General features: G+C 43.5%; 1 non-coding gene and 1 pseudogene across 1 annotated transcript; one reads left to right on the top strand and one right to left on the bottom strand.

The window, feature by feature from the left end:
- Window positions 1-10,728: 10,728 nt before the first annotated feature.
- Window positions 10,729-24,989, top strand: LOC149976965 (uncharacterized; annotated as a pseudogene).
- Window positions 24,990-25,943: 954 nt separating this feature from the next.
- On the bottom strand, window positions 25,944-26,015 carry trnaa-ugc (transfer RNA alanine (anticodon UGC)). Its single transcript has one exon. It is a non-coding gene; the product is annotated as a tRNA-Ala (tRNA).
- Between the last annotated feature and the right edge of the window lie 822 nt (window positions 26,016-26,837).

Here is a 26,837-nt window from a genome sequence, read left to right as displayed (position 1 = left end):
CACGGTCACTGATGATGACTAATTCGGCTTGCTACAACAAACGAAACAAATATTTAGCAGAAATTACGTTTAAAACAGTATTATAGAATGCATACACTATTTCCTATTTATTTCCTTATTTTTTTAAATCGCTAATTACCCTCACCATATTGTATTTATTGAAAAAAAAATAGACAGGCCTAATTGAATCAGAACGTTATCTTCAAAACACCGTTTATAAACCCACAAGAGTTTGTTGAACGCTCTCAGGTGACATTCCATGTACCCTGCCTAATAGAAATGGGCCTAGAATAAACGCTGTTACTCAGATGATTGCTCCTAAGTGAAGCTGGAGCGTCCTCTGTTGGAACAAAGCAACACAGCCACCGAAACTATAATGTGTGTCACTGAACACCTTATCATGAACTATTAGTTCAACAACAAATTCAGATGTAGGCCAACTTTTTATATAGTCAATCCTGCACAACTGCGTGTTTTTACGGAGCCATTGAGGGGGTATGGGGCTGTGTGTTATAGCCTATAGTCAACTGTGCTTTGGTTAAAAATGGACTCCAACCTCCCTGAATTATCCACGTACAATGGCAGCATTTACGCACACACAGGCAAGGAGACATTTGTATTAACGGACTGCAGACAAGCGCACCGTTCTCCTCTTTCCACACAAAGAAGCGTGCTCTTCATTCATGCTCTCCACTGCATGAGCTCTGCGGGAAACCACCCGACTGCATGAAAAGAGGCGCTGTTCTCTCGCATGTGTTCGCAGTGGGACCGGGAGGGAAATTAACCGAGCCGACAGGAACAATATGACGCCGTAAAACCTCGCTAAAGTGCCCAAGGTGCCATGAAATTCACTGACCGGGTCAACCCCCAGAAGAGGTTACACACAGAGACACTGTTTGACACTTCTGTGTGCCATATATTTAATTGGTTTGTGTCAGGGTGTTGCCTAAGTAAGTTAAACTTTGTAAAACAAAAACTGTTCAAGGCAACAGTTAAACATATAAATAAAATTAGGCCTGTAATTCAATGTAGTTTAGGCCTTGTTAGTTAATAGGTTAGACATCCACAGCTACCTAGGCCGGATAGAACCAGATAACTGGTGGTGTTGAGGTGCCAGTCGCCCTGTCCATTAGGCGTGAATGTAACGGTTCTAAGTGGCCCTGTTTAACATAACGAAAGGGGGGCCAAATGGCATATGCCATCTTGCGCCGAGTGAAGGGGTGAGGGGTGTACACCTGTCTATAGACGGCATTGTTCTGGAACCCAGGAATGTCACCGCAACAGCATGCCTGATGGTTCACACGTCGTTAGCGCGCTTGTTCACACCGACTCCGTGCAGACTGGGGGTCATGGGGGCAAGGCAGCTTTAAAAGCTAATAGCGTAGACACAAGAAAGTAGTAGAACTATACATCATTCAAATATGACCATTGTAGGTACATATGTGAAGGTACTATTATCCAAAGTGTGCCACACAGAAGCTGCGCTTTTGTGTCAATCAAGTGTACTTTAGGTAACTTTAGGTTTTATGCGTTTGTTTTTCAGGTGGAGCTTTTGGGTGCTTTGTAGGCCTATAGTGGGTTTGTGTTTTTGTGTGTGTGCATAGCCTATGTGGTGGTGGGGGAGGTGTCTTGCTTTCTACTATCTTGCTTTTAGGAGTTTATCCTTTAGGTCTTTATCCTTATGGTAGCCTATATTGTTTACTTTAATCTGACATCATTAGCAGGTAATTTATTTGCTAAATCAAATCAAATTGTATTGTATTTGTCACATGCTCAAAATATTGTGTCATGTTGTCGTGGTGACATTGACCTGGTGACAGAGCGAGAGGGAGCAGGTTAAATGTGAAATGCTCTCAGTTAAGAACAGATGTCTTCCACTTGTGGCCTGAGGGGGTTATCAGCCTTTCTTCATCCTCTCTTCAGCCTTTCTTCAGCCTCTCTTCACCCAGTCTTTAGTCTCTCTTCAGCCTCTCTTCATCCTCTCTTCAGCCTTTCTTCAGCCTCTCTTCATCTACGCTTTAGTCTCTCTTCAGCCTCTCTTCATCCTCTCCTCAGCCTTTCTTCAGCCTCTCTTCATCCTCTCCTCAGCCTTTCTTCAGCCTCTCTTCATCCACTCTTTAGTCTCTCTTCAGCCTCTCTTCATCCTCTCTTCAGCCTTTCTTCATCCACTCTTTAGTCTCTCTTCAGCCTCTCTTCATCCTCTCTTCAGCCTTTCTTCAGCCTCTCTTCATCCACTCTTTAGTCTCTCTTCAGCCTCTCTTCATCCTCTCTTTAGTCTCTCTTCAGCCTCTCTTCCTCCTCTCTTCAGCCTTTCTTCAGCCTCTCTTCAGCCTCTCATCATCCACTCGTTAGTCTCTCTTCAGCCTCTCTTCATCCTCTCTTCAGCCTTTCTTCATCCACTCTTTAGTCTCTCTTCAGCCTTTCTTCAGCCTCTCTTCATCCACTCTTTAGTCTCTCTTCAGCCTCTCTTCATCCTCTCTTCAGGCTTTCTTCAGCCTCTCTTCATCCACTCTTTAGTCTCTCTTCGGCTTCTCTTCAGTCTCTCTTCAGCTTCTCTTCAGTCTCTCTTCATCCTCTTCATCCTCTCTTCAGCCTCTCTTCTCTATCAACGCCACATTCAACAATTTTACTTAGTTACAGTTCATATAAAGAAATCATTCAATATAAATAAATTAGGCCCTAATCTATGGATTTCACATGACTTGTCAGGGGTGCAGCCATGGGTGGGCCTGGGAGGTCATAGGCCCACCCACTTGGCAGCCAGGCCCACCCATTGGTGAGCCAGGTCCAGCCAATCAGAATGAGTTTTTCCCCACAAATTGACTTTATTACAGACAGAAATACTCATCAGCACACCCCCAGACGATCCCACAGGTGAAGAACCCGGTTGTGGATGTCCCAGGTTGGCATGGTTACACGTGGTCTGCGGTTGTGAGGCCAGTTGGACGTACTGCCAAATTCTCTGAAATGACGTTGGAGGCAGCTTACGGACATTCCTGTAGTCAGCATGCCAATTGCACGCTCCCTTGAAATGTAAGACACCCGTGGCATTGTGTTGTAAAACTGCACATTTTTAAAGTGGCCTTTTATTGTCCCCAGCACAAGGTGCACCTGTGTAACGATCATGCTGTTTAATCAGTTTTTGGTATGTCACACCTGTCAGGTGGATGGATTATCTTGGCAAAGGAGAAATGCTCACAAACAGGGATATAAACAAATTTATGCACCAAATTTGAGAGAAATACGCTTTTTGTGTGTATGAAACGTTTCAGGGATTTTATTTATTTCAGCTCATGAAACACGAGACCAGCACTTCACATGTTGTGTTTATATTTTTGTTCAGTGTAGATAGGGAACGAAGGCGAAACAGAGGGATAGAGAGGAAACAGAGAGAGCTACTCCTGGTATGCCTTCTCCCTGTACAAGACACTAAAACACAAAATACATGACCAATCAATATGAACATCCACGGTCAGGCCTTCTTGTTGCAGTTGATGCCTGACTGATTGCAGTGGGCACCATTATGTTTAAAAGATTAGGATGTATGGAGAAAAATGGTTTATTAAATTGAAAAGAAACTCCAACAGATGGTGATCATGATGCTCCACGGATTGGATCTTATTACTAACGTTCCGGTCTCACAATCGACCAATCATCAACCTTGATGCAACCTTCGCCATGATGGAACATCAAGAGCTGAGTTCCTTTTCCATTTAGAATCTAGAGAGTCATACAGATGCACAACAAAACAAGATGAACTTGTTATTTTCCATGAATAAGTCAAATAGGGTACCTACATTGGGTTCTTAGAGAGGGCACAATGAGATCAGGGTTTTCAATTAAAATGTCCACTCATTTTCTTTTACAATGTAATAATAATTTGCCCCCTTATGCAGAGCTGACATGACAGACAGACACATGACTATACATTGAGTGTACAAAACATTAGGAACACCTGCTCTTTCCATGACCAGGTGAATCTAGGTGAAAGCTATGATCTCTTATTGATGTCACCTGTTAAATCCACTTCAATCAGTGTAGATCTTGGGTGTCAAACTCTGGCCCGTGGGCCAAATTTGGCCCGCAGGGTAATTATATTTGGCCCGCGAGACAATACCAAATCAATCAATCAAATTTATTTTATATAGCCCTTCGTACATCAGCTGATATCTCAAAGTGCTGTACAGAAACCCAGCCTAAAACCCCAAACAGCAAGCAATGCAGGTGAAGAAGCACGGTGGCTAGGAAAAACTCCCTAGAAAGGCCAAAACCTAGGAAGAAACGTAGAGAGGAACCAGGCTATGTGGGGTGGCCAGTCCTCTTCTGGCTGTGCCGGGTGGAGATTATAACAAAACATGGTCAAGATGTTCAAATGTTCATAAATGACCAGCATGGTCGAATAATAATAAGGCAGAATAGTTGAAACTGGAGCAGCAGCACAGTCAGGTGGACTGGGGACAGCAAGGAGTCATCATGTCAGGTATTCCTGGGGCATGGTCCTAGGGCTCAGGTCCTCCGAGAGAGAGAAAGAAAGAGAGAATTAGAGAGAGCATATGTGGGATGGCCAGTCCTCTTCTGGCTGTGCCGGGTGGAGATTACTACTAGAGCTGGCCCGCCGGTATTATACAGCGCATTCACCACTAATACTACGAATCCCATAATGCTCTGCTGTTTTCGCGCGCCAATCAGGACAGGACCCAGAAACGCTCTCTCCTCTGTGACAGTAGTCATAGCAACATAGACGCTACAACTGTCAGCGAGCTAACCCTTCCCAAAAATGGCGAAAAGAAAGGCAGAAAACAGGAGCTTTCTGGACAAGTGGGAGGCAGAATATCTGTTTACATATGTAAAAGACAAACCTGTTTGTCTTGTTTGTGGAGTCAACGTGGCTGTAAGTAAGGAGTACAACATTAGACGACACTATGAAACGAAACACCATGACAAATACAAGAACCTGGACATGACTCAAAGGAGCCAGAAAGTAGAGGAGATGAAAATAAGTTTGGTTTCACAACAGAATATGTTTAAAAAAGCCACATCACAAAGCGAGGCTGCTGTAAAGGCTAGTTATATAGTGGCAGCAGAGATCGCAAAATCAGCCCGGCCCTTTAATGAGGGAGAGTTCATGAAAAAGTGCATGATGAAGGTTTGTGACCTCGTATGCCCAGAGAAAAAACAAGCATTTTCAAACGTGAGCCTGAGCAGGAACACAGTAGCTGATCGCACATGTGTTCTTGCCACCAATCTGTATGACCAGCTGATGGAAAAGGGAAAAGATTTTGTTGCGTTCTCCCTCGCTGTGGATGAGAGCTGCGACGCATCTGATACTGCTCAGCTGTCAGTCTTCATCCGTGGAGTGGACTCAAATCTGTGTGTTACGGAGGAGCTATTAGGATTCAAATCAATGCATGACCACAGGAAAGGAAATCTTTGAGGAGGTTTCCAAATGTGTAACTGAAATAAAGCTGCCGTGGGATAAACTCGTTGGATTAACGACAGATGGTGCGCCAGCGATGTGCGGTAAAAAGAGTGGACTGGTGGGCATGGTTCGGGAGAAGATGCGGGAAGAGAACTGTGCAGGTGAGCTAACTGTTTACCACTGTATCATACATCAGGAAGCACTGTGTGCCAAAGCCCTAAAGATGGAACATGTAATGACCACAGTAACACAGGTAGTTAACTTTATAAGAGCCAAAGGTCTAAATCACCGCCAGTTTAAATCTTTTCTGGAGGAGTGTGGTTCGGAATACGCAGACGTGCCGTATCACACAGAGGTGAGATGGCTAAGCAGAGGAAAAGTACTGAACAGATGTTTCGAGCTGCGTGAGGAAATATGTCAATTCCTGGAAACCAAAGGGAAGGATACAGCAGAGCTCCGGGAGCAAAAGTTCCTGTGTGAGCTGGCCTTTCTCTGTGACATCTCGAGCCATCTCGATGCGCTGAACCTGCAGCTTCAGGGGCGGGGGCGCATCATCACAGACTTGTACGCTGCAGTGAGGGCCTTCAAAACTAAACTGTGCCTGTGGGAGAATCAGATGCTGCAAGGAAACCCTTGCCATTTTCCCTGCTGCCAATCCATAAAAGCGCAGATCTCTACCGCCGTGTTCCCATGCGCACAGTTTGCTGAAAAACTCAGTGTTCTCGCAGCTGAGTTTAGCCGGCGATTTGCCGACTTCGATGCCCAGAAATGCAAGTTTGAACTGCTTCATAATCCCTTCACAGTTGATGTGGAAAATGCACCAACCAACATCCAAATGGAGCTGATTGAACTCCAGTGCAACGACACGCTGAAGTCAAAGTATGATGCTGTGGGCGCGCACAGTTTCCACGGTTCATCCCTGACACAATGCCTCAGCTCCGCACCCAAGCTGCTCAGATGCTCTCCATGTTCGGCAGCACTTATCTATGCGAGCAACTTTTCTCCTCGATGAAGATGACCAAAACAACTCACAGGAGACGTCTGACTGATGAACATCTTCGCTCGATACTGAGGATTTCTTCAGCTCAGAGCTTGAGCCCAGACATTGATGAACTAGCATCCAAGAAGAGATGCCAGGTATCTGGCTTGGGCACATCAGATTAGACCAGTGTGCAATAATTAACGTTTTCTTTATGCACTTTTTCTTGCTACAAGGCATGGGCTTGAATGGTTGATTGATTTATTATCATTTTATTTGTAAAATTATTAGCCAGTGGAAAAAGTTTATTTTGGTATTTAAATCAGAAGGCTGCAAATAGAAAAGAGGCATACAATTTTTATTTAAATTTTATTTATTTAATAAATTAATGCCATTGATGTGTTTTTTCATTTGAAATTCGATTTTGCATGTCTCCACTATTAAATTATATATTGTATGGTAATAAGCGATGCTTGTTCCATATTCAATGTTAAAGCAAAACTTGTTTGGGTCCATATTAAAAGGTTAATTTGTTCAATGTTGGCCCGTGACTTTGTTCAGGTTTTACATTTTGCCCCACTGGGTATTTGAGTTTGACACCCCTGGTGTAGATGAAGGGGAGGATGCAGGTTAAATAAATATTTCCAAGCCTTGAGACAATTGAGAAATACATGTGTGCCATTCAGAGGGTGAATGGGCAAGGCACATTTAAAACGAGGCATGGTAGTGGGTGCCAGGCACACCGGTTTGAATGTGTCAAGAACTGCAACGCTGCTGGGTTTTTCCACACTCAACAGTTTCCCTTGTGTATCAAGAATGGTTCAACACCCAAAGGACATCCAGCCAGTTGACACAACTGTGGGAAACATTGGAGTCAACATAAGCGAGCATCCCTGTGGAACACTTTCGACACCTTGTAAAGTCCATGCCCCAATAAATTGAGGCTGTTCTGAGGCCAAAAGGGAGTGCAATTTAATATTAGGAAGGTGTTCCTAATGTTTTACGCTCACTGTATTTCCATGTAGTGTTTTTCTTGTCTTGACCTTTTTTGTTAATCTTTAATCAGTGTGCTCTATAAAGTGCTGTTTTAGTCCATTGTTCAGCTACAGTAATAGCCCTGCAATGTGAATGTTCCTATTAGCATGTTAATAGTCTGACTTTCTGTGTTTTGCATTTAAAGACATGCATTTCCAATCACATGTTAATGTGGCAATAGCTCTATTTATTTGATCAGAAATGATTTGGGGGTAATGAACAACAGATATGGTAAACCAGCTTTTAGCTTGAAGCTAATCTATGGCAACTCCTGATGAACGTAATAGCTTTGGACTGTCATGAATGCATGCATTGACTGAAGCATTCATATCCAATGCAAATCAAAATGCAATATACTGAAATGTAGTTTGGACTATATGCACACCTATAAGAAGTCAATAGTACTTTCAATATTTGCATGGGGAACAAATTGACTTCACTAACATTTTTCTTGAAACGCTAAAGTTTTCCAAAGGTAACGCTTATAGGACAGCTCCTCCGTGGTCTGTGTAGAAGAGTAGGGGGTTGATCATGAGGGGCCTATCCACCCTGATTAGAGTGTTGATGATTCGGTCGTTACTACTCACCTTTGTATTGTGTTGTAGAGTAGAGCCATTCCGATGCCTTCCTGCCGTATGGTGTGTGTCTGTGTGTGTGTGTGTGGGGGGGGGGGGGGGGGGGGGGGGGTGTTGGTTTACCCCAGGACTCAATTACTTGATTAGATAAAGCCATATGTACTGTATGGTTGGAGAAATGTGTAAAATCTTCTGTGTTATATCTACAGTATCTCATCCCCATACAGTACCTGTTCAGGAGATTCACTGAGAGAGTGTCTCTTTTGAATGACCGTTGTCTCCTTAGCCTCGAACAAGAAACAACATTTGGTAGGCATGGCAATGCAAAGCCACTTGACATAAGTTGACATTGGTGATCAAAATATATTGTTATTCCATTGTTATATTACAATGTTACGTCAAAGTGTTGACTAGAGGAAGAGAGAGAGAGAGAGAGAGAGAGAATCCAATTTTGATAAACTATTGGGTGAAATACCACAATGTGAAATCACAGCAGCAAGATTTGTGACCTGTTGCCAGAAGAAAAGGGCAACCAGTGAAGAATAAACAACATTGTAAATACAACCCATATTTATGCTTATTTATTTTCACTACAACACTGTACATAGACATATTATACATGTCTTTATTCTTTTGGAACTTTTGTGAGTGTAATGTTTACTGTTAAATTTGTATTGGTTATTTAACTTTTGTTTATTATCTATTTCACTTGGTTTGGCAATGTAAACATATGTTTCCCATGCCAATAAAGCCCTTTGAATTGGAATTGAAATTGAAGAGATAGAGAGAGAGAGAGAGAGAGAGAGAGAGAGAGATAGAGAGAGAGAGAGAGAGAGAGAGAGAGAGAGAGAGCTGAGCTGCCTGGTGTTCCGGGGCTTGCTGACCTAGCAGGGGGAGATAAGGTGTCTTTGAGGAATGTAAAGACGAACCATATGGACACACTCACTCGGCAGGCAGCCCTAAATCACCACTGCAGTCAGTGGATTAGTCTTTTAGCACCCCTACTCAAACTAAGCTCATTACCTGTGTGTCACTTCACTGTTCCCCATGGGGTTAAACTGTAGTGTGTGTTTGCATGCATGTGGGTGAGGAGAGAGGGTCACCTTTTAGGATGGATAGAATGGGAAACAGCAGGAAAGCGATTTGGGGGCTCTGTCACCCTCTGTACCTATAGCAGCATACTGGAATAGTTTTGGGTGTACGCGTCTGAGTTTGTTTCACAAACAGTTGACCAATTCACGGTAAAGGTCTACACCTGTTGTATTTGTTATTCTACTTTTATTTAAATAGGCAAGTCCAATTCTTATTTACAATGACGGCCTAGGAACAGTGGGTTAACTTGTTCAGGGGCAGAACAACAGATTCTTACCTTGTCAGCTCCGGGATTCATTCTAGCAACATTTCGGTTACTGGCTCAACGTTCTAACCACTAGGCTACCTGCCGCCGCAGGTAGCCTAGTGTATTCGGCGCATGTGACAAATAAAATGCCATTTGATTTGATAAGTGAGACACACTTGAAGTTTTTCCACATTTTCTAAAGCCTCATCCTATATGTAATGTGCTTATTTCTAATATGTTCAGGAAAATCACCACAACGTCAACACAGACAGAGCAAGCAGACACAGAGGAGAAAACGGCAGGAATGAATTTCTTACAGAGAATAACATGCCACTGTTACATGATGACAAACTAATGAAATTTACAAGTTGATACATAAAAAAAAAACAGTGGAAGAGGTATTGCAGCAACACAGCACAAGGCAACATCCATCTCTTGTATTTGTGTAAGGAGATCCAATCTGCATGTGAATGACTTTGTACACCACTCACTCACTCACTCACTCACTCACTCACTCACTCAATTCTTGGGGTAGTCTCTAGTATCACTCCAGAATGATCTGGTATATTTGGCTGGGAACAAACACAAAAATACAATGTGTGTGTGTGTGTGTGTGTGTGTGTGTGTGTGTGTGTGTGTGTGTGTGTGTGTGTGTGTGTGTGTGTGTGTGTGTGTGTGTGTGTGTGTGTGTGTGTGTGTGTGTGTGTGTGTGTGTGTGTGTGTGTGTGTGTGTGTGTGAGTGAGTGAGATAAAGAGAGAGATAAAGAAAGAGAGAGAGAGAGAAAGACAGACTGACAGTGAGAGAACTACAGACATCATGGATCACACTTATGTACTGTCATGGTAACAACTGATCTGCGTGGCTATGGGGTTGGACTAAGGACAGTGTGCGTGTGTCCTTCGTGGCATCTCTCTGTAATAGAACGGATGTGGGCACATCCTGGAAAAGCTTTGTACAGAGCCGCAGGGTTTGGGTCAGTCAGTCAGAAAGCAAACACTTATTATTCTCTCTATAGAAAATATTGGTTTTTTTTTGTGCTTTGATTATTGGTTATTGCTAATCCATATTTGCCACTGCATTTAGCTCAGCATAAAACATGTTGTTTTGCACTCATATCACTGAGGAGAAAAGTAGTACCATTATTTAAACAGGTAAGTCAATTGAGAACCAATTTTGCCTCAGTAAGTGGTGTATTTTTTCTACCATTTAATTCTTTGTTGCAGAACCGTGTGTTGCTCTACTGTGATGTACAAACAGACACAGAGGATGACATTGACAGAGAACATCTGTTCATAGATGAAGACTTTATATTATCTATTCGCCTGTTCATCCACTTACTCCTTTATTCACTTCCTCATTTATCCTACAATACCTTCTAACATGGAGGACTTGGAAACCATGGAAACCTGCAACCATAACTGTTCTAGGTTCGCAACAGATTTCGGTCAGCTTCTCAACGTCTCCTTTATGTTACTTCTGTCCGTTGCAATAACGTTGTGTAACACGGTCAGTCTTACCATCTTCCTGGGCTCCCACCGTTTCCGGACCCCCCAGGGGTACCTGTAGGCCTCTCGGGCTACAGAGGACCTAGCAGTGTCGGTACTGCTCATCCCCTACTCCATCCACACAGAGATACAGGCCCCACTGATAGGAAGAGAAGGTGTGTAGGTCTACTAACATTCTGATTATATGGGGGTACTGCTCATCCCCTACTCCATCCACACAGAGATACAAGCCCCACTGATAGGAAGAGAAGGTGTGTAGGTCTACTAACATTCTGATTATATGGGGGTACTGCTCATCCCCTACTCCATCCACACAGAGATACAGGCCCCACTGATAGGAAGAGAAGGTGTGTAGGTCTACTAACATTCTGATTATATGGGGGTACTGCTCATCCCCTACTCCATCCACACAGAGATACAGGCCCCACTGACGGGAAGAGAAGGTGTGTAGGTCTACTAACATTCTGATTATATGGGGGTACTGCTCATCCCCTACTCCATCCACACAGAGATACAGGCCCCACTGATGGGAAGAGAAGGTGTGTAGGTCTACTAACATTCTGATTATATGGGGGTACTGCTCATCCCCTACTCCATCCACACAGAGATACAGGCCCCACTGATAGGAAGAGAAGGTGTGTAGGTCTACTCTGATGTACTATTGGTCCAACATGCCGATGTTCTATTAACCAGTCTGATGTTCTTTTCTTCATTTGTTCTATCATTCTGTGATCCCTGGCTGGTTCCCGTCCACAGAACCACAGCCACAGGGGTTTGGTCCCTGTTTCCTGATAGGACCCATATTCGCTGGGTGTACGTTAGTTTCAGTGACCACCATCTTCCTGCTGTCAGTGGAGAGGGGTATAAAGGTGCTGAAACCCCTGCATAGGAACCTGGTGGTGACCAGAGAGAGGACTCTGTGGCTGATCGCCCTCTTCTGGCTGTTCTGCTTCCTTCTGCCTGTCTCCCCTCTGATAATATCAGTCTGGAATACAATCTCTGCAGCAAGATGTGTAACTATGCCCTCTCGCCAGGAGGGAGGCAATATTATCAAGAACAGGTTAGTACAGGAGGCTGAGTTGGATTTGTCTTCTGTTTGTTTGTCTGCTTGCTCTCTCTCTCTCTCTATCTCCCCCTCTCTCCCTCCCTCCAATTCAATTCAATTCAAGGGGCTTTATAGGCATGGGAAACATATGTTCACATTGCCAAAACAATAAACAATAAAAATGAACAGTAAACATAACACTCCAAAAGAATAAAAACATTACAAATGTCATATTATGTCTATATACAGTGTTGCAACGATGTACAAATGGTTAAGGTACAAAAGGGAAAATAAATAAACATAAATATGGGTTGTATTTACAATGGTGTTTGTCCATCGCTGGTTACCCTTAACTTGTGGCAACAGTACACAAATATTGCTGCTGTGATGGCACACTGTGATATTTCACCCAGTAGACATGGGAGTTTATCAAAATTGGGTTTGTTTTTCAAATTCTTTGTGGATCTTTGTAATCTGAGGGAAATATGTGTCTCTAATATGGTCATACATTTGGCAGGAGGTTAGGAAGTGCAGCTCAGTTTCCACCTCATTTTGTGGGCAGTGTGCACATAGCCTGTCTTATCTTGAAAGCCAGGTCTGCCTCCAGTTGCTATGCTCACTGAGTCTGTACATGTTCAAAGCTTTCCTTAAGTTTGGGTCAGTCACACTGGTCAGGTATTCTGCCACTGTGTACTGTCTGTTTAGGGCCAAATAGTATTCTAGTTTGCTAATTTTTTTGGTAATTCTTTCCAATGTGTCAAGTAATTATCTTTTTGTTTTCTCATGGTTTGGTTGGGTCTAATTGTGTTGCTGTCCTGTGGCTCTGTGGGGTATGTTTGTGAACAGAGCCCCAGGACCAGCTTGCTTTGGGGACTCTTCTCCAGGTTAATTTCTCTGTAGGTGATGGCTTTGTTATGGAAGGTTTGGGAATTGCTTCCTTTTAGGTCGTTGTAGAATTTAACGTCTCTTTTCTGGATTTTGGTCGTTAGCGGGTATCGGCCTAATTATGCTCTGCATGCATTATTTGGTGTTTTACGTTGTACACAGAGGATATTTTTGCATAATTCTGCATGCAGAGTCTCAATTTGGTGTTTGTCCCATTTTGTGAATTCTTGTTTGGTGAGCGGACCCCAGACCTCACAACCATATAGGGCAATGGGTTCTACAGAGACGCTACCTCTGGTAAGACAAGGGGAGGGTGTGTGTGTCTATTTGTCAATAACAGCTGGTGCGCGATGTCTAATATTAAAGAAGGCTCGAGGTATTGCTCGCTTGAGGTAGAGTACCTTATGATAAGCTGTAGATTACACTATCTACCAAGAGAGTTCTCATCTATATAATTCGTAGCCGTCTATTTACCACCACAGAACCAATGCTGGCACTAAAACCACTCTCAACCAACTCTATAAGGCCATACGCAAAGAAGACAATGCTCACCCAGAAGCGGCGATCCTAGTGGCCAGGGACTTTAATGCAGGCAAACTTAAATCAGTTTTACCAAATATATACCAGCATGTCACATGTGCAACCAGAGAAACAAAATCCTAGATCATCTTTACTCCACAAACAGAGATGCATACAAAGCTCTCCCTCGCCCTCCATTTGGCAAATCTGACCATAATTCTATCCTCCCGATTCCTGATTACAAGCAAAAGCTAAAGCTGAAAATACCAGTAACTCGCTCAATACGGAAGTGGTCAGATGACGCAGATGCTAAACTACAGGACTGTTTTGCTAGCACAGACTGGAATATGTTGCGGGATTCATCCAATGGCATTGAGGAGTACTCCACCTCAGTCATCGGCTTCATCAATAAGTGCATCGACGACGTCATCCCCACAGTGACTGTATGTACATATCCCAACCAGAAGCCATGGAAGACAGGCAACAACCCCATCGAGCTAAAGGCTAGAGCTGCCGCTTTTAAGGAGTGGGAGACTAATCCAGACGCTAAAAAGAAGTCCCGCTATGCCCTCAGACGAACCATCAAACAAGCAAAGCGTCAATACAGGATTAAGATTGAATCCTACTACACCGGCTCTGACGCTCGTCGGATGTGGCAGGGCTTGAAAACTATAACGGACTACAAAGGGAAACCCAGACGTGAGCTGCCCAGTGAAGCGAGCCTACCAGACGAGCTAAATGCCTTTTATGCTCGCTCCGAGGCAAGCAACACTGAAGTATGCACGAGAGCACCAGCTGTTCTGGATGACTGTGTGATAACGCTCTCGTAAGCCGATGTGAACAAAACCTTCAAAACAGGTCAACATTCACAAAGCCGCTGGGCCAGACAGATTACCAGGACGTGTACTCAAAGCATGCACGGACCAACGGTCAAGTGTCTTCACTGATATTTTCAACCTTTCCCTGACCGAGTCTAATAACTACATGTTTCAAGCAGACCACCGTAGTTCTTGTGCCCAAGGAAGCAAAGGTAACCTGCCTAAATGATTATCGCCCCGTGGCACTCACGTCAGTAGCCATAAAGTGCTTTGAAAGGCTGGTCATGGCTCACATCAACAGCATCCTCCAGGACACCCTAGACCACCTCCAATTCGCATACGACCCCAACAGATTCACAGATGACGCAATCTCAATCACGCTCCACACTGCCCTTTCTCACCTGGACAAAAGGAACACCTATGCGAGAATGCTGTTCAATGATTACAGCTCAGCGTTCAACACCATAGTGACCTCAAAGCTCATCACTAAGCTAAGGACTCTGGGTCTAAACACTTCCCTCTGCAACTGGATCCTGGACTTCCTGACGAGCCGCCCCCAGGTGGTAAGAGTAGGCAACAACACATCTGCCACGCTGATCCTTAACCCCTGGGACCCTCAGGGGTGTGTACTTAGTCCCCTCCTGTATTCCCTGTTCACCCACAACTGCGTGGCCAAACACAACTCCAACACCATCATTAAGTTTGCAGACGACACAACAGTGGTAGGCCCGATCACAGACAACAATGAGATGGCCTATAGGGAGGAGGTCAGAGAACAGGCCATGTGGTGACAGGACAAGGAGCTGATCGTGGACAACAGGAAAAGGTGGGCCGAACACGCCCCCATTAAATGCGGGCTGAACAGGGTCCCATTAACATCGATGGGGCTGTAGTGGAGCGGGTCGAGAGTTTTAAGTTCCTTGGTGCCCACATCACCAACGAACTATCATGGTTCAATCATACCAAGACAGTCGTGAAGAGGGCACGACAAAACCTTTTACCCCTCAGGAGACTGAAAAGATTTGGCATGTGTCCCCAGATCCTCACAAGGCTCAACAACTGCACCATCGAGAGCATCCTGACCGGTTGAATCACCGCCTGGTATGGCAACTGTTCGGCATCTGACCGTAAGGTGCTACAGAGGGTAGTGCAAACGGCCCAGTACATCACTGGGGCCAAGCTCCCTGCCATCCAGGGCCTATGCAATAGGCAGTGTCAGAGGAAAGCCCATAAAATTGTCAGAAACTCCAGTCACCACGTTATAGATTGTTTTCTCTGCTCCCGCCCGGTACCCGAGCGTCAAGTCTAAGACCAAAAGGCTCCTCAACAGCTTCTACCCCCAGGCCATAAGACTGCTGAACAATTCATAAAAATCGCCATGGCTTTAGAAGCTTCTGTTAGGATAATTAACATAATTTGAGTCAACTGGAGGTGTACCTGTGGATGTATTTCAAGGCCTACCTTCAAACTCAGTACCTCTTTGCTTGACATCATGGGAAAATCAAAAGAAATCAGCCAAGTTCTCAGAAAACAATTGTAGACCTCCATAAGTCTGGTTCATCCTTGGGAGCAATTTCCAAACGCCTGAAGGTACCACGTTCATCTGTACAAACAATAGTATGCAAGTATAAACACCATGGGACCATGCAGCCGTCATACCGCTCAGGAAGGAGACGTGTTCTGTCTCCGAGAGATGAACGTACTTTGGTGCGAAAAGTGCAAATCAATCCCAGAACAACAGCAAATGACCTTGTGAAGATGCTGGAAGAAACAGGTACAAAAGTATCTATATCTACAGTAAAATGAGTCCTATATCGACATAACCTGAAAGGCCACCCAGCAGGAAGAAGCCACTGCTCCAAAACCGCCATTAAAAAGCCAGACTACGATTTGCAACTGCACATGGGGACAAAGATCGTACTTTTTGGAGAAATGTCCTCTGGTCTGATGAAAGAAAAATAGAACTGTTTGGCCATAATGACCATCATTATGTTTGGAGGAAAAAGGGGGATGCTTGCAAGCCGAAGAACACCATCCCAACCGTGAAGCATGGGGGTGGCAGCATCATGTTGTGGGGGTGCTTTGCTGCAGGAGGGATTGGTGCACTTCACAAAATAGATTGCATCATGAGGAAGGAAATGTATGTGCATATATTGAAGAAAAATCTCAAGAAGTTAAAACTGGGTTGTAGTAAATGGGTCTTCCAAATGGACAGTGACCCCAAGCATACTTCCAAAGTTGTGTCAAAACGGCTTAAGGACAACAAAGTCAAGGTACTGGAATGGCCATCACAAAGCCCTGACCTCAATCCTCTAGAAAATTTGTGGGCAGAACTGAAAAAAGCATGTGTGAGCAAGGAGGTCTACAAACCTGACTCAGTTACACCAGCTCTGTCAGGAGGAATGGACCAAATTCACCCAACTTATTGTGGGGAGCTTGTGGAAGGCTACCCAAAACGTTTGACCCAAGTTAAACAATTTAAAGGCAATGCTACCAAATACTCATTGAGTGTATGTAAACCTCTGATCCACTGGGAATGTGATGAAATAATTAAAAGCTGAAATAAATCATTCTTTCTGACATTTCACATTCTTAAAATAAAGTGTTGATCCCAACTGACCTAAAACAGGGAATTTTTACTAGGATTAAATGTCAGGAATTGTGAAAAAATGAGTTTAAATGTATTTGGCTAAGGTGTATGTAAACTTCCCACTTCAACTGTATGTATAGTTTTTTATTTGCTCCTGTGCAATGGTGTCTAAATGGAATTTGTATTTGTGGTCCTGTCGACTGGACCTTATTTTGGAACTTACTGAGATTTACTGTCAGGGTTCAGGTAGGTATAGGTATAGGTATAGGATATAGGTAGCACACAGGAGGAATATTTCTCTGTTAAAATAATTTCCTTTTGAATTTCTAGCCAAGTGTTAAATATTCCTGTTTTGATTAATTTAATGGAGTGAGTTAGGTCTGCTCTATACCAAATTAGCATACCCCTTGAGTTCCTTCCCTGTTTCACACCTGGTAGTCTCTCTCTCTCTCTCTCTGTCTCTCAGTGAAATGACTGGGGAGATGATGCGAAACAAACTGATGCCAGCTGGTCCTGTCTATTTTAATTAAACCTCTTCCAGTCAAGTCTAATATACTGGGAACGACTTTATGTAACAGGTGCTTCAGATTCACTGCTTTTCTCTCTCTCTCTTTCTGTCTCTCTCACACACACACTCTCTTTTTTGTATAAAAATGTATTATCCTAACTTTGCAGACCAGACTTGCCTCGTATATTAATATGTATTTTAGTATCTCACCCTCTCTCTCTCCCTTCTCTGCTCCAGAGCACCACTGGGTGAGGGTGGAGGGTGATGCTTCTCTTTCCTACTTTCAATATCTCTCTCCTGAGGGCCACCTCAGTCACCAACCTGGTCACCTTCTCCGCTGTCCGCAGCTTCTACCACGCCAGGAAGCAAGTGCTTACTAAAGCTCAACACACACACACACACGGGTCCACTACAGTGCACGGGACCACCGGTTCCGTCAGAGGGTGCAGGAGCTGTTCCTGGGGAAAGTGGGGAGCAGGATGCGGGTACAGGGGGGTGCAGAGCCGGGTCGGACCCCTGCAGTGGCTCATTGGGGTCGAGGCAGGTCGGGACGCTGTGTGGGAATCATCAGCAATGTCTTGACCCCTGACTTTACACGGACATAAATACGCACCCCAGAGATCACCATCAGACATGAGGTGACCACGGTCACCAGTCTTAGGAGGACAGAAGACAGGTCACCTATTTGTTCTAAAAAATATATATCATTTAAAAACAGTTCATCTAAAAAAAATGAAGTAGAGAAGTCGCCATAGCAGTTGGCTAGCCAACCGACGTGCAGTGAAAGTCCTAAGAAGAAGAAATATAAGGTCTAAAATATGTAAAATATTTCAGGCAGATGTATGTCCAAAATAAGGTTGGGCGCTGTATGATAGTGATCAGGGATGTTTTGTGCTTAGAAACTCAACGTTTCGGCTCTAGTGCAACTACACAAAAAAAGATGCTATCTAGAACCTAAAAGTGGTCTTACGGCTGTCCCCATAGGAGAACCCTTTGAAGAACCCTTTTAGTTCCAACTAGAACCTTTTCGGATTCCATGTAGGGTTCCCAAAAGGGTTAGAGCTGGAACCCAAAAAATATTCTTGCTGGAACCAAAAATGGGTCTCCTATGGGGACAGCCGAAGAACCCCTTTGGAACCCTTTTTCTAAGAGTGTAGACTGCTTGGTTTTATCATGAGCAATGTCTATGGTTTGTATATAGTATATAATATGATACAAATCAAATTGTATTTGTCACATCCGCCGAATACCACAGGTGTAGACCTTACCGTGAAATGCTTATTTACAAGCCCTTAACCAACAATGCAGTTTTAAGAAAATAGAGTTAAGAAAATATTTACTAAATAAACTCAAGTTTAAAAAAGTAGCACAATAAAATAACAATATTGAGGCTAAATACAGGGGGTACCGGTACTGAGTCAATGTGCAAGGGGACAGGTTAGTCGAGGTAATTGAGGTAATTTGAACAATTAAAGGAGAGCCCACACTCTAGGAGCTCAGATGCAATAATTGAATTACCTAATATCCAACGTTTCAACAGACAAGCTGTCTTCATCAGGGTATAATGACAAACACTGCGGAGCGACTCGTTTATAAAGTGTTAAAATACACACACAGGTGTCTGGAATCATGGCCGGGTGTGGCCTGATGTCATTGGTTAATTCTCATATATTAAAATAGCATACAAAAAAACATAAATGGTTAACATCTGATCATAGATACATTTGGCTACATAGGCCTACAAACATTTACAATGGCAAATCACAATAATCACAAGAAAGGCTTCAGATCAAAGTCTACGTTGAGACCAAAGGGAGCAAGGGTCTTTAAATGTAGGTAATTTGTACATGTAGGTAGGGGTTAAGTGACTATACATAGATAATAAACAGACGGTAGCAGCAGTGGAAAAACAAAGGGGAATCAATGCAAAGAGTCCAGGTGGCCATTTTGTTAATTGTTCAGCAGTCTTATGGCTTGGGGGTAGAAGCTGTTGAGGAGCCTTTTGGACCTCTGTGGTAGCAGAGAAAACAGTCTTTGACTTGGGTGACTGGAGTCTTTTACAATTTTTTTAGCCTTCCTTTGACACCGCCTAGTATATAGGTCATGGATGGCAAGAAGCTTGGCCTCAGTGATGTAGTGGGCTGTACGCATTACCCTCTGTAGTGCCTTACGGTCGGATGCCGAGCAGTTGCCATACCAGGCGGTGATGCAACTGGGCTGAATGTTCTCAATGGTGCAATTGTAACACTTTTTGAGGATCTGGGGACGCATGCCAAATCTTTTCAGTCTCCTGAGGGGGAATAGGCGTTGTCGTGCCCTCTTCACGACTGTCTTGGTGTGTTTGGACCATGATAGTTTGTTGGTGATGTGGACACCAAGGAACTTGAAGCTCTCGACCTGCTCCATACAGATAAGATAGAACTGAATTCTAACTTGATGCTTTCACAAAGCAATGTAAACTCAATGAACTGCTATTTCCTTGTACGGTAACGTTCAGAATGTTGTAACTGTGTGAGTGTTGATTCAATGTACATTCAAATGAGTCATTGGCTGTGGAAGAAATGACATATTGAGCACATCATAACAACCAATTTCAGGTGGGAGGGAAGTTCCTCTTGTCTCTATCTCCTCTGGTAATCATTTGTCTGGTCAGATGAGAGATGGACTGATGCCAGCTGTCCTGTTTATTTTAGTATACAACTCAGCCAGCCTGATAGGTAGCATCTAATAGTTTGTGAATTCACTTGAATAACAGAAGCTTGTAAGTCAGCCTTGCCTTTTTATTCGTTGCATCTTCTCTCTCTCTCTCTCTCTCTCTCTCTCTCTCTCTCTCTCTCTCTCTCTCTCTCTCTCTCTCTCTCTCTCTCTCTCTCGCTCTCAATTCAATTTAATTTCATGTTTAAACATTGTATTACAATGTATATTACTGCCTTAATTTTTGCTGCACCCCAGGAAGAGTAGCAGCTGCCTTGGCAGAACCTAATGGGGATCCATAATAAATACAAATACAAAATCAAAGAGCTTTATTGGCATTGGAAACATGGTTACATTGCCAAAGTAAGTGAAATAGGTAATACATACAAGTGAAATAAACAATCAGAAATGAACAGTAAATATTACACTCTCAAAATAATAGAGACATGTCAAATGTAATATTATGGCTCTGTACAGTGTTGTGAAAATGTGGAGACGTTCTCTCTCTGTCTCTCTCTCTCTCTCTCTCTTGCTGTCTTACAATCACTCTCTTTCACCTATTTCTCTCTTTATTTCTTGCAAAAAACGTAATTACTTTGGCTATGCTGAACAGCTTTGACTAGTGCCTAGTGTGTGTGTGTGAGCGTGTGCGAGCATGTGTATCCTATACATGTGTCCATTCCAGGTTTTGCTTTGGTTATTGCTCCAGGGTAAAGTTCCCGCTATAACACATAGATTTAACTAAATCAAAATGTATTCTAGCATTTCAATAGGATTGCGGACAAGGCCTCATGCTTCAGCAGCTTGTTACACCTTGATGTGGATTCATTGATTGTTTTGATGCCAAGGAAAAACACCGCCCAAGGAGGAAAGGAGATACACCCTCTCAGGTCTTTGTCCAGTTCTTCTGGCAAAAGAGACTATCTCAACAAGACTTCTGAAGAATCACAGCACCCCATGACGAGCCTGGTTAACACTCGACCCACGCAACTACACAGCGAGCTGAAGACTTGGAGAGCTGGTGTCAGACAGAATACCCCACGGCAACTTATTTGACAAATATTGTATTACATAACATGCCTATGGATGTTGCTAAAGACCAAGATAAATACATCATTTTCCATGTCTTATGTTGTTTGGTTCAGAGGTCACCCGACCTGACCTGGTCTCACATGGGTCTTGCCTTGAGCCTTGATATGGGTAGGTTATACAGCCCAAACACATTCACTTCTGCTTTCTGGAGATCTACAGTAACTGAATATAAGAAAAATGATTACTAAGGGCCAGATTCCTAATGGGGGTCAAGTGATATCCATCTGAGGCTGGAGGTTATCTTGACAAGAAGACCACTAACTCCACTTCAAAGTATCTTGATCCATATCTGGGATGCTGTGATGCTGGGAGTGCATGCAGGACATATGCAGCAGGATGTAATGCCGTGTAATGGGGTTCGACAGCAACACAGCAACAGAGAAATATAGCAACAGAGAAACAGAGCAACAGAGAAACAGCAACAGAGCAACAGAGCAAAAGAGAAACATAGCAACAGAGAAACAGCAACACAGCAACAGAGCAACAGAGCAAAAGAGAAACATAGCAACAGAGAAACAGCAACACAGCAACAGAGCAACACAGCAACAGAGCAACAGAGCAACAGAGCAACACAGCAACAGAGCAGCACAGCAACAGAGCAACACAGCAACAGAGCAACACAGCAACACAGCAACAGAGCAACACAGCAACACATCACCAAATAAACACAGCAAAAGAGCAACACAGCAACACAGAAACAGAGCAACACAGCAACACAGCAACACAGAAACAGAGAAAAATCATCATATCATATTTGTTTTAAGTTCTTGGAAGTGGAAATGACATAGATTAATATGCATCATCATTATTCAGCTTCGCAGAATTTATGAATGTCTAAGAGGGTTAGAATTCTGTTTGCCTGTGTTTCGTCATCAATCATTTTAAAGTCTAATTACAGAGAGAACAGGGAGAAAGGAGAGGCCACTTCACATTATTTAGAGATACACTCGTGCCCGGAATATAGAGCTCTGTAAAGGGTCTCCATCTATTGGCCAATTGTGTAACTGAATTGAAGTGGGCGTTTTCTGCCATTGAACCACAAGAGGGCGATAGAAGGCTAGTTATGTGACGTCTCAGGCCAGCGGTTGGCCAGGAACATAATCAATCACAAACGGGAAATGAATTCAAACCGAGTATAACACAGATTCATAGTATAATATACATCTAAATTATTGTATTAAGTTGATCTGATTCCTTTAACTTGGTGAGTGTTTATTACCTGAGACCTTTCTAGACAACCCAGACAACATACAGGGAGCAGCCTTCTTACAATGGCTCATGATACCTCACACACACACACACACACACACACACACACACACACACACACACACACACACACACACACACACACACACACACACACACACACACACACACACACACACACACACAGTCACACACAGAAAGTACTGAATGCGAATGATGAGGCACTGTGGAATGTTTATGTTGTGCCTTGCCCTAACATTAAAAGATCAACATTGTGCAATGCTGACCAACAGACTTCAAACAGCAGACAGACTGAATGTTATGACCCTTCCCCTGACGACAGTAGACCTACACCTATCTCTCCTGACGACAGTAGGCCTACCACACCTATCTCCCCTGACGACAGTAGTTCTACCACACCTATCTCCCCTGACGACAGTAGACCTACACCTATCTCCACCTGACGACAGTAGTCCTACCACACCTATCTACCCTGACGACAGTAGTCCTACCACACCTATCTCCACCGGACGACAGTAGTCCTACCACACCTATCTACCCTGACGACAGTAGTCCTACCACACCTATCTCCACCGGACGACAGTAGTCCTACCACACCTATCTACCCTGACAACAGTAGTCCTACCACACCTATCTCCCCTGATGACAGTAGGCCTACACCTATCTCGCCTGATGACAGTAGGTCTACCACACCTATCTCCCCTGAAGACAGTAGGCCTACCACACCTATCTCCCCTGACGACAGTAGTCCTACCACACCTATCTCCCCTGACGACAGTAGTCCTACCACACCTATCTCCACCGGACGACAGTAGTCCTACCACACCTATCTACCCTGACGACAGTAGTCCTACCACACCTATCTCCACCGGACGACAGTAGTCCTACCACACCTATCTACCCTGACAACAGTAGTCCTACCACACCTATCTCCCCTGATGACAGTAGGCCTACACCTATCTCGCCTGATGACAGTAGGTCTACCACACCTATCTCCCCTGAAGACAGTAGGCCTACCACACCTTTCTCCCCTGACGACAGTAGTCCTACCACACCTATCTCCCCTGACGACAGTAGGGCTACCACACCTATCTCCCCTGACGACAGTAGGGCTACCACACCTATCTCCCCTGACGACAGTAGGGCTACCACACCTATCTCCCCTAACGACAGTAGTCCTACCACACCTATCTCCCCTAACGACAGTAGTGCTACCACACCTATCTCCCCTAACGACAGTAGGGCTACCACACCTATCTGACTGAGTCACATACTGTACAACCACAAACTAAACATTGCTGTTTTTACTGAGTAATATAAAAACAAACATGCATCCACAGTTCCTTCAGAAAGTATTCATACCCCTTGACTTATTCCACATTTTGTTGTGTTACAGCCTGAATTCAAAATGATAAAAAAAATAAAACTCACACATCTAGCCTGAATACCCCTTAATGACAAAGTGAAAACATGTTTTTAGAAATGTTTGCAAATAATACAAAATGTAATACAGAAATATGTAATTTATGACTGAGGGACCTTACAGATAATTGTAACACAACAAAATGTGTAAAAAGTCAATGTGACTGTATGAATACTTTGTAAAGGCACTGTACGTCTTCATGTTTGTGTCGGACATTATGTTGGAACCTGCTAGTAGGCTACATGGTGTTTGTATTGCTTTTATCCTGTCTTATAAACACATCTAGCAGGCATACCTTTGCATTGTAAATGGATAGTTATTTGATGAAACATTGAATTTAGCCTTTACTACCATAGCCCATGGAAATGCATTGAATAGCACGTGTACATGGCAAAACAAACAGTTCCAAATAAATGGTAAGGGATAAGGTTGTGAAGTGTCTGTCCCATATCTGAGAGATATAAGACAACTTTTCTTTAACCATGTAATTGGCTGATTGAGCTCTGCTCTGCCTGCTATGTGTCCTCTTCGATATTTATATAAGTCAACAGTCCCCTCTATGTCCCCTCGCTCTTTCTGTTGAATCAGACTGTTGAATCAGACTGTTGAATCAGACTGATGAATCAGACTGTTGAATCAGACTGTTGAATCAGACTGTTGAATCAGACTGATGAATCAGACTGTTGAATCAGACTGTTGAATCAGACTGTTGAATCAGACTGATGAATCAGACTGATGAATCAGACTGTTGAATCAGACTGTTGAATCACCCATTCCCACAATGGTCAATTAACCACACACAGAGACAAGAGTAAAGCCCCCCTCTCTCTCTCTCTCTCTCTCTCTCTCTCTCTCTCTCTCTCTCTCTCTCTCTCTCTGTCTCTCTCTCTCTCTCTCTCTCTCTCTCTGTCTCTCTCTCTCTCTCTCTCTCTCTCTCTCTCTCTCTGTCTCTCTCTCTCTCCCTCTCTCTCTCTCTCTCTCTCTCTCTCTCTCTCTGTCTCTCTCTCTCTCTCTCTCTCTCTCTGTCTCTCTCTCTCTCTCTCTTCTCTCTCTTCGCCTTCATTTAAAATAACAATTTGTTCATAACTGATTTACCTCTTTAAAAAAACTAGAATGTTATTACAATGTCCCTACAGCTTTAACCCTAAACTGCTGGGAAGTGTCTCTATGTTGACAAGATAACTCCCTTTTGGGTGCTACAATACTGTCTTTATCGATTCCCCACAATCATTACACATTCTGAATGTGAGTATTCCCTTTGTAACACAGCAGATTGCGGCCCGGTTGAGGCTTCATGTTGAAAGCTACGACCTGGTCGAAAGCTTCAAGTGACTTTATGTGACCAAATGTACTTGGCAAAGTGGGTCAGTCAGTCACAGGAAGGACAGTACGATGATCCCCCAGCATACTCCAGTTCCATGGAGGATAGGATGTCCTGTCCAACTGTCCACACTAAAGCTGGGACACTGATCTACGGTCAGTTGAGCTTTCATCTCTAACAGTTAAACTTGGGATTTGGAGAGGGTAAGCTGATCCTAAATCTGGGTAAATTCTACCCAGAGCCCAAAAGAACATTGTGTCCTTTTCACATATGTTTTGCTTCTTTATGTCTCTTCTTCCTGTTCCTTGTTGAGTAATTGTGTCCTTGTTGAGTAATTGTGTCCTTGTTGAGTAATTGTGTCCTTGTTGGGTAATTGTGTCCTTGTTGAGTAATTGTGTCCTTGTTGGGTAATTCTGTCCTTGTCGTGTCCTTGTTGGGTTGTCGTGTCCTTGTTGAGTAATTGTGTCCTTGTTGAGTAATTGTGTCCTTGTTGGGTAATTGTGTCCTTGTTGGGTTGTCGTGTCCTTGTTGGGTTGTCGTGTCCTTGTTGGGTTGTTGTGGCAGCAGAGCCAGAGGTTGGTGGGTTGTTACGTTTATCTGATGGTTCCTTGGTTACTGTGGTCGTTCCAAAGGAGGGACAGAGAGCATTCAGTTGTAAATTGTCTGGTCACCAAACAAGGAATGCACTGACCTGTAGCCTACAATATGACTAAACGGCATCCCCAAATCAAAGTTGAAAATAAGAGCCAATCATTATTTATTTATTTATATAGGAGGATTTTTAAATCTTGCTGAATAAAGGCACTGTTTGGTGATGTAATGTATAAAATGAGTTGGCAAAAGTAATACCCCTGTTACTGTTCACATTTCTTTTAAAAATCTTTATCCAATATCTCCCGTCACAGTCAATTTGAAGATTTGGCTGCAGAGATTATCTTCTCCTTTCATTTAGACAAAATAACTCCTGGAGATGCCGGGGATTGAACCCGGGGCCTCATACATGCAAAGCATGCGCTCTACCACTGAGCTACATCCCCTCCCATACATGAATTTATGCAACAGGCTTTATGTGCTTTCCCTGCAGGCAGGTGTCAGTCCTTATTGGTCCTGTGAAAGAGGAGCCAATAGACAGCCAGGATATTTCTGTTTGACTGTTATGCAATATGATTTGAGGTGCCCAGTCTTAACCCTTGACCTTGTGTTCATTAGGTGTGTGTGTGTGTGTGTGTGTGTGTGTGTGTGTGTGTGTGTGTGTGTGTGTGTGTGTGTGTGTGTGTGTGTGTGTGTGTGTGTGTGTGTGTGTGTGTGTGTGTGTGTGTGTGTGTTTGTGTGTGTGCGTGTCTTGTGGATGTGTGTGTAGTAATTGGCTTTGGATATTTTTTGAATATATTTTTTTGTCATGAATATATTTTACATTAATATTCACTTTGGTTTCTATTTTTGAGGAGACATATACCACAAAGTACATTCCTTTCTTCCATTCATGTTTTCTTCTGTTCTCTTCATTTAAAAAAAGCACAATAAATGAAAAACAAACATACAGATTATTTATAGATACACATTTCTTTTTGATACAATCCAGGCTATTTTTAGCTGCAGGCTGTATTTTGGTTCACTGTAATGGGATTGGGGAAACAGCCGATCTTCCCACAGCGCAAATACAGACCCTGGTGTGTGTGTGTGTGTGTGTGTGTGTGTGTGTGTGTGTGAGAGAGAGAGAGCGAGAGAGAGAGAGAGAGAGAGAGAGAGAATAAATGCATGTGTGCCTCCGTGCGTGCATTCATAATCGGGTGGAGACCAGCATTTTCTCATCAGCCATGATATTCTAATCCAGTGGGAGATTAAAATAGCCCTGTTTC

The sequence above is a fragment of the Oncorhynchus mykiss genome, chromosome 16 (assembly GCF_057628025.1).
Source record: "Oncorhynchus mykiss isolate SJ-2025 chromosome 16, ASM5762802v1, whole genome shotgun sequence".
Classification (NCBI taxonomy): Eukaryota; Metazoa; Chordata; class Actinopteri; order Salmoniformes; family Salmonidae; genus Oncorhynchus; species Oncorhynchus mykiss.
This window is presented reverse-complemented; position numbering and strand designations above follow the sequence as displayed.